This window comes from Brugia malayi, assembly GCF_000002995.4.
Source record: "Brugia malayi strain FR3 genome assembly, contig: Bm_v4_ChrX_scaffold_001, whole genome shotgun sequence".
NCBI lineage: Eukaryota > Metazoa > Nematoda > Chromadorea > Rhabditida > Onchocercidae > Brugia > Brugia malayi.
This window is the reverse complement of record NW_025062479.1, coordinates 2237013-2244896: the sequence shown is the minus strand read 5'-3', so window position 1 is coordinate 2244896 and position 7884 is coordinate 2237013.

Below are 7884 nucleotides of genomic sequence, written 5' to 3'. Positions count from 1 at the left end.
AGATTGTTTGAATGAACAGAACAAACAGACAACCATACCAGTTTGATGAAATATATTACAATCATAAAACATTTAAGATAATTTTTAATTTTCAAAAATGATCAATAATTCTCATCAAATTTCATACTTTTTTTAAATTAATTCAAGAAACAAAAAAAAAAAAAAAAAAAAAAAAAAGAAAGGAAAAAAATGATTTTGAAACGAACAAAAAAAAAAATTAAAAATTAGAAATAATAATGAAAATTTACAATTAAGGATGAAATTGAAATAGAATTGAAATGAAATGATAGATTATTTTTCTCAATTGATAATTTGTTTAATGATACATGAAGAAATGATGTAGAAAATGAGTCAGTCAATAAGCTAAGATGTAAATGAATGAGTAAGCTAAATGGTAAATGATGAGTAATGATGCTTGCTTGATAAATGTTACGAGATTTAAGGAGAATAGTAGCAAATACATTTAATGCATAAGAGCTCCCTCTCTCCCTCTCTCTAAGAGTTTGCTATGTAAAGCTGAGAAACACACTGGTACGGATAATTTTGGATGTGAATGTTTTGTGTGGTTGGAATATAGTATTTGGCGGTGAATGTGACACAGAAGCGTCGGTGAACCATTATCAAATTGTTGATGGATGATTGTTTGATGATGGGACAATATTGAAAGGAAGGGAAAGACGTAGAAGGGAGAGAGAGGGACAGAGAGAGAAGAAGAGAGAGAGAGATGACATTATGGTAGATTTGGTTGTTGCCTTTTTATTCATGATTTTAGTAAATAGAAGCATTTTAAGATTAAAATTCAAATGGTCGAGAATGGAAAAGTAAAAACCTTTCTCTCTTTCTCCCTCTCTCTCTCTATATATATATTTATTTATTTGTTTACTTATTTTAATTTTACTTATTTATTATACATATATAAGAAAAATTTATTTCATTAAATTAATCATTTAATTAATTTTTTTTTTTATTTATCATCCTTAATCTTATTATTTCGTCCGTAACAAATGATATCACATTGATCAGTATCTGTTTCAAAAAAGAATTAAAATATAAAATATAATAATATAAAAAATGAAATATTTACTTCAAGCAATTAAATAATTTAGTAAAAGTGAGAAAAACAAGGTAAAATTTAATTAGATTACATGAAATTTCAACAAAATTCATAATTTTAATATCTTTTTTTTTTTTTTTTTTTTTGTATTTGTCTCTACATTTGCTGAATGTAGTAAAATGTTACTTGCATTCATCCTTTAAATTGACCAAATGTCCAAAATGTATAAACTTTTTTTTTCTTGTTTTTGTAATTTTTGCAGTTCGAATGAGTAACATTCAAGAAATGCATAATCCATAAAATTTTAACAAAATCATTCTGAAATGGGAACAATTTGAAATTTTATATTGTATATTCTGATTTGTAATTCAGTTGCAAAGTAGATTTGTTTATATAAAATTTATAAAATGTTTTAATATTCGCGAAGAATATTTCAAATAGCACGAGAAATTTTTTGCTTTTTTTTTGTCAGTGAAATTGATAAACAATAATAACTTTATCACTTATATAAAAATACCTAATTAAAAAAGAAAACTATAATGATTACACTTCATATAAAATACAAAATTAGTTAATTAATTAGTGATTTTTAATGCAAAAGAAAATGAAAGAGAGAGAGAGAGAGAGAAAAAGAAAAAGAAATCACAACTTCATAGATATTTTGTTATGAATAAGAATTTGTGCTTTTTATTTGATAAGCATTCCATTTATGATGATTATTAGAAAGAAAAATATGGAAAAGAAGATAGAAATGGAAAAATAAAAACCAAAAAAAAAGGAAGAAAAATGGCAGAGTTTTTGAGAGGAAATATGATATTATTACAATTCTCATGTATGATAATTGAAATGAATGAAATGTTTGTAAACAATGAATTATTCAACTTTGCATTATTGCATAAAATAATATTCATCCGACAGTGCAAAAAAAAATCTGATTTTTAGATTCAGAAAAAACAATGCTTGGACCTGAATTTTTTTCTTATCTCACCTCTTCATTCTACTCGTTCTTTTTTAATTAATTAATTTTTATATGTGTTTTATCAGAAGACATGTTTCAGTAAAATTAATTCATTACTGATATTATCATTCGAAATGATAATGATATCATCTGTTAAAAATATACTTCCTTATGCAGATGATATTAAGGGAGGAAAGGAGAAAGCGAATGCAGATAGAATATAAATATGATAAGAAATAATAATTTTAATTCTAAATTTATTAAAAGGAAGAGTATATTTAATTTCATTAAATTTTAAAAATTTATCAAAATTTTTTGTTCAAAATTATTTTAGCATTTTGTAACAATAACGTAGTTAAAAAGATTTATGACGTGGTAAATAACAGTTAATAATTAATATCTAATTAATAATTAGTTTTACAGAAATTGTATACATTATTCGTTTGATTGTATGGAAATTTTTGCGAAAATATAATCGAGAATTCATTGCTAATTTGTTATAAATTAATTATTCGTAAGTTTTGTCATTTGTAAATTGTAGATATTAATTAAATTACCTGATGAAATAAATGTTATTAACAAATGGACGTAATATGGAAAAAAAAAAGTCAAATGTTATTGAATAAAGTAATCAGTAATGTGTTTCATTAATGAATGATAATTTTTCTGCTAACTATTCTTTTAAAAAAAATTTATTAAATTTTTTTTTTTTATTTATTTTTGATTTTTCTACATTTTTGCAAATATCTTTCAATCAACTATATATATAGCATAAAAATAATCTAATTATTTTATGATTATGATCATTACTTTTATTATTTATTATTATTATTATTAGTATTTTTACCATTGTTATTATTATTAATAATTATTACTAGTCCTTCACTTATCTATATTATTGTATTATTCAAAAATATTATTGTAAATTTTAAAAACAAAACTAATATTTCAACAAATTTTATGAAAAACTGAAAACAAGGAAAAAACAAAAAGTAAATTTTACAAACAATTTCGGTTGATGATAGCAACAGCAATAAATGAATGCAATTAATGGTAATGTGATTTGTTTGAGATGAAATTTTTTCTTTTTCTTGAAAAATTCAATAGTGAAATTTTGAAGTGAGAAAGAATGAAAGAGGGAGGGAGAGAGAAAGAGGACAAGAGAGGGAAAGAGAAAAATAAGAGAAGAAAAAGTTTGTTTCCAGTGGTTTCCAAATGAGAGAAATGTGATCGGGAATTTTGTACATAAAGCAGCTAAAAATAAATTTCTCTGACAAAAAAAAAAAAATGAAAGGGAAAGGCGAGAGGGAGGGAGAAAGGGAGAGGGGAAGAAGGAAAAAGAAAAAAGAAGCGAAAAGTGTATAATAAAAAAAAAACGACAATTTTCAAACAATCAAATATACAATTTTATCCTACTACTACTACTATTATACACAACTAATTACCATCCATTAGAAATGATTTTTACTTACTTTTTTTTCGTTCTCTTTCCTTTTTCACTTTTCATAAAGTATGAAATTCCAGTCCATTTACTGATCATTCATTATCAATAATCACTAAATTAACTTTTAATAACACAACAATGTTTATATTTAGCTAGTTATATGATGAAAATGAATGATTCATCTACTATTATTCCTTGTTAATTAGATTTTTTAAATTTCCTTAATATAATTTTAAATCATCGATATGATTGATTAATTGATTGATTGATTGATGCATATCAAAGTTTCATTCTAAATTGTTGTGATATCGTTACACTGGATAATAGTTTTAATCGAAAAATGTCAATTATAATTTTAATGACTGAGAAAAAAATATTTGCCTGTTTTTTACAGTGAAAGAAGAAAGAGAACGAAAGTAAATCTATTTAGTTAACAATTTATATGGAAAAGCTCAAAATATAAATCTTGAGCTATTGAGCTTTTAACATTATCGTTCATTATTGAATTTAAAACAAAAAAAAAAAACTCTTGAAATGATAAATCTTAACATATAGTTTAAATAAAGTAAGTTTCACTACTGGTCGCTATTTGGAGAATTCAAAGAAATAAGAAAAAAAAAAAATATATTCTGATTTCAGCGAAATTTGATTAAATGTGGCAAGCATAAAGAATGAAAAAAGGCAGAATGAACGCTGTTTATTTAACGCTCAATCATTTTAAACAAAAAATAATTTTAAACAGAATCAAATAAGGTTCGATGAACTTTGTATACATACATATATATTTGTATTTATGTGTGGATAGATGATGTTTACTCATTTTACTTCTAATCAGTCCTTATCCATCCATTTAACTGATAAACTGATTATTTAAAATTTGAAGAAAAAGAAAGAAAATCTTTTTTTTTCAGACAAGAACATTTGCTCAAACGAGATTTATTGACTTGATCTCAAATGATGCAAGATAAAATCAAAATGAGCAAAATGATTAATGCAAATAATTGATTTTGTCAATTAATGAAATCTATATTTTTTTGTGATTTTTTTTTTTTTTGTTTCATAAAAAAACGATTTTAAATAAAATGATAAGAAAAAGAAAGAAATTCAAACAAAGATGTGTAAAAAAAAACTGCACTATTTTATGAAAACCTTTTTAGATTATTAAAATTTTAATCTTTAGTACCAGTCATTCTCAACTTTTGCATATCAATGTCCCCAGGATGATACTATTGTGCTATATCTATTTTTGCTTGCTATGATGCCAAATTATTCGTCGTATTTCGATCACTCAATAATTTGAAAGTTTAAATTCAAAAAAATGCTACAAAAATATACCTTACATATATGCTTAACTTTTGCAGTCTTTTGTTTTATACGAAAGGTTTTAATTCACTTAAATAAATATTTGAAAGCAAATTTAAAAAACATAATTGATAACATTCTTGACATTTTTTTTCTATTTTGTTCATGCTTCTGCTGTTTATACCATCAACAACAATAGTAATACCAACATAATGATAAACAATAACAATGACAGTAAAAATAATATTGAATAATTAATAAAAATGATAGATAACAAAAATAATGAATAATAACAATAGATGATAATAGTAATAATAATAATAATAATAAATAAATAAATAAATAAAACTTCAAGAACTCCATTCTACGCAAAAACAAGTGTAACGTTTGCCCAATGCAACGTACTAATGACTGTATTTGAAAGATAAAAATATAAAACCTAAATAAATTTAAAATTTACAAATTTAGTATTTTGATCAATAACATAAAGCTGAAATACGTTTCCTTTTAATTTTTCTTTCTTTTTATTTTTATAATGGAGGAAAATTGTATGCAATAGAATTGTTACACTTATTTTTGGTAAAACAAAATTTAATATATATTAGAGAATTTTCATTAAAAAATTCGAAAAACTTACATAAATCTTGGGAATTAAAAAAAAAATTTTTTTAGCACATATAATACTATTACTATAACTGCAATAATATTATCAAAAGTTTGAGACATAAATGATTAAATGAATTCTTTTAATTATTAATTCTATAATCTAAAAAAGTCAACAAAAGCATTGAGTAAACGAGAAAAAATTTTCAAATTGATTTAGTTGCCAGTTAAATATAGCAAAATGCTAATTTTATAAAACTCATTATTTTGGCACAGAATTGGAAATTTAATCGTTTATTTATAATTCGATACTCATATTGGAAATGATATATTCTTTATGTATCTCATTTGTAACAATATAATTCAAAATTTAATCCTATAAAAGTTTAATATTTTTTTATTTTTTTTCCTCCAGTTTGGTTTTGTTTTTTGGTTTTTTTTTTTCTGCTTTGGATTATCGTTTGATTTCTTTTCCATTGCGAAAATTAATTATTACCACTTAAGTAATACTGAAATTTGTCAAAAATCGGAGGAAAATTTTACAAAAACTTTTTAAAATTTCTGAAATTTTAAAAAAAAAATTTTTTTCCGTTGTAGAAATCAATTAATTTCTTTAGAATTTTTTTATGGTTCGCAAAAAAAGGTTTTTTTTCACGAAAAATTTTTAAATCTTACAAAAATTTTATACGCTTCAAATGTACTTGTTTGTAGTCATATATCTTTCTTCTGTGTACATTTTGCTCCTTTATAACAAATGACATCATTTGAGTGAAAATACCATTAATTAGCTTGGTAATTTGCATTCCAATTTAATTTTTATGCTATATAAATTTATAGTAATAACAAGCAAATGAGAAAACAATAAAATCAGTAATTTGAAAAAAAAAAAAAAAAAAAAAACTCAATTCAGTAATTTGAAAAAAGAAGCCTATTCAATATTTTTCGGAGAAAGCAAATAACTTTTCCATTATTGCTTATATCATGAATGACATGAGTTGCTATATTGCAAATAGTTTCGATTTAATTTTATTTAATTTCAAAGTTCCTTATTATTATTATTTTTTAATTTCTAATTGCTTACAAGAAAGTTTTTGTTGTGCAAAATATTTTTTTTTAATTATTTAAATTATCTATAAAACATAATTACATTCAAATGAAATTTCATAATGTTTCATAAGAAAATTTTCCCGAATTTTGCATTTGATATCTTACCATTGAATACATGATTACATTTAGTTGTTTTTAAGTTAATAATAATAATAATAATAATAATAAATAGTGTCACAAATATTGGTAATATAGAAAATGTTACTCTTCATTCAAAAGTTATCAAATAAGTAAACAAAAAATAATTCATTATTATACATCTAATTATGATTATGTCAGACAGTTTTATGAATGAAGTACTATTATAGCATTAGTGTTAAAATTTTTCTTTAAGAAATTGAAAAAAAAGTTGCAATTTTTTGAATTTAAATTTCAATTGTTACATTTCTTAAACTTTCTTTTTCTTTGATAGCTTCATTAGTCAATTCCAAGCTCTTTTTCATGAGTTACTTTTCATCTTCAAAAAAAAAAAAGTTAAAAGTAAAAGTCAACACCAATAAACTGAAAGTAAACAATACAAATGAGACAATTATGACAATAACAATAGTAACAGTAGTAATAAGAAAGATTTTAAATTTAATTTTTTGTTTTCGAATAACTGCAAAGGAAAGTTCGATTAATTAGTATGCTTTTCTATAATTAGCATCAATTATTACCTTATGATTTTAACATCTTAACTGATTGTTTGTATATCAAAATCATTTTTCCCTATATTTAAATAGGAAAAAAGATTTATTTGTCTTTGTCTTACCTACGTCATCTATTAGCAAAATCAAAAATTAATTCGCTAAAATATATAAATAACATTTCATAAAAGGAATGACTTTCGGAAAGTTGAATGCCCTACAATTTGAATGAGAAATTTCACTATTATTATTCTAAGTGAGAGAAATCATAATATGATAATAAGATAACAAAAAAAAAGAAATGAAATGATATATATATTTAACCAATAGAGCATAATATTATTTTTTAACAAATAAAGGCAAAAATGTACTAAAATTTTGTTTCTTTTTTCTGATTTAAATAAATAAAATGATTAAAAATTAATTAAATTAAAGAGAAAGTAGTTTAATAAAAATGATTTTTCGCGTTAAAAGATCTGAAAAGATTATTTGAAAAGTATGAGATACAATGAAAACTTCAAAAAAGATGAATATAATTCGTATTTAAAGTGATAAAATACAATTTTAAATTTTAAGACAACTAATAGACCATTTCTTTCTTTTTTTTTTTTTTTTTTTTGTTTTATCATTTCTGCCTTCATCTTCTCAATTTTATTTTATTTAGTGCAGATATTTAAACAATTACACATTTAAACTTCCTCTTTTCTCTTTCATTTGATGCTTTCATGAAAATTTTGTAAAAAAATCAAACATAAGATTAATTCGATATAACAACTAAATTATTGAACAA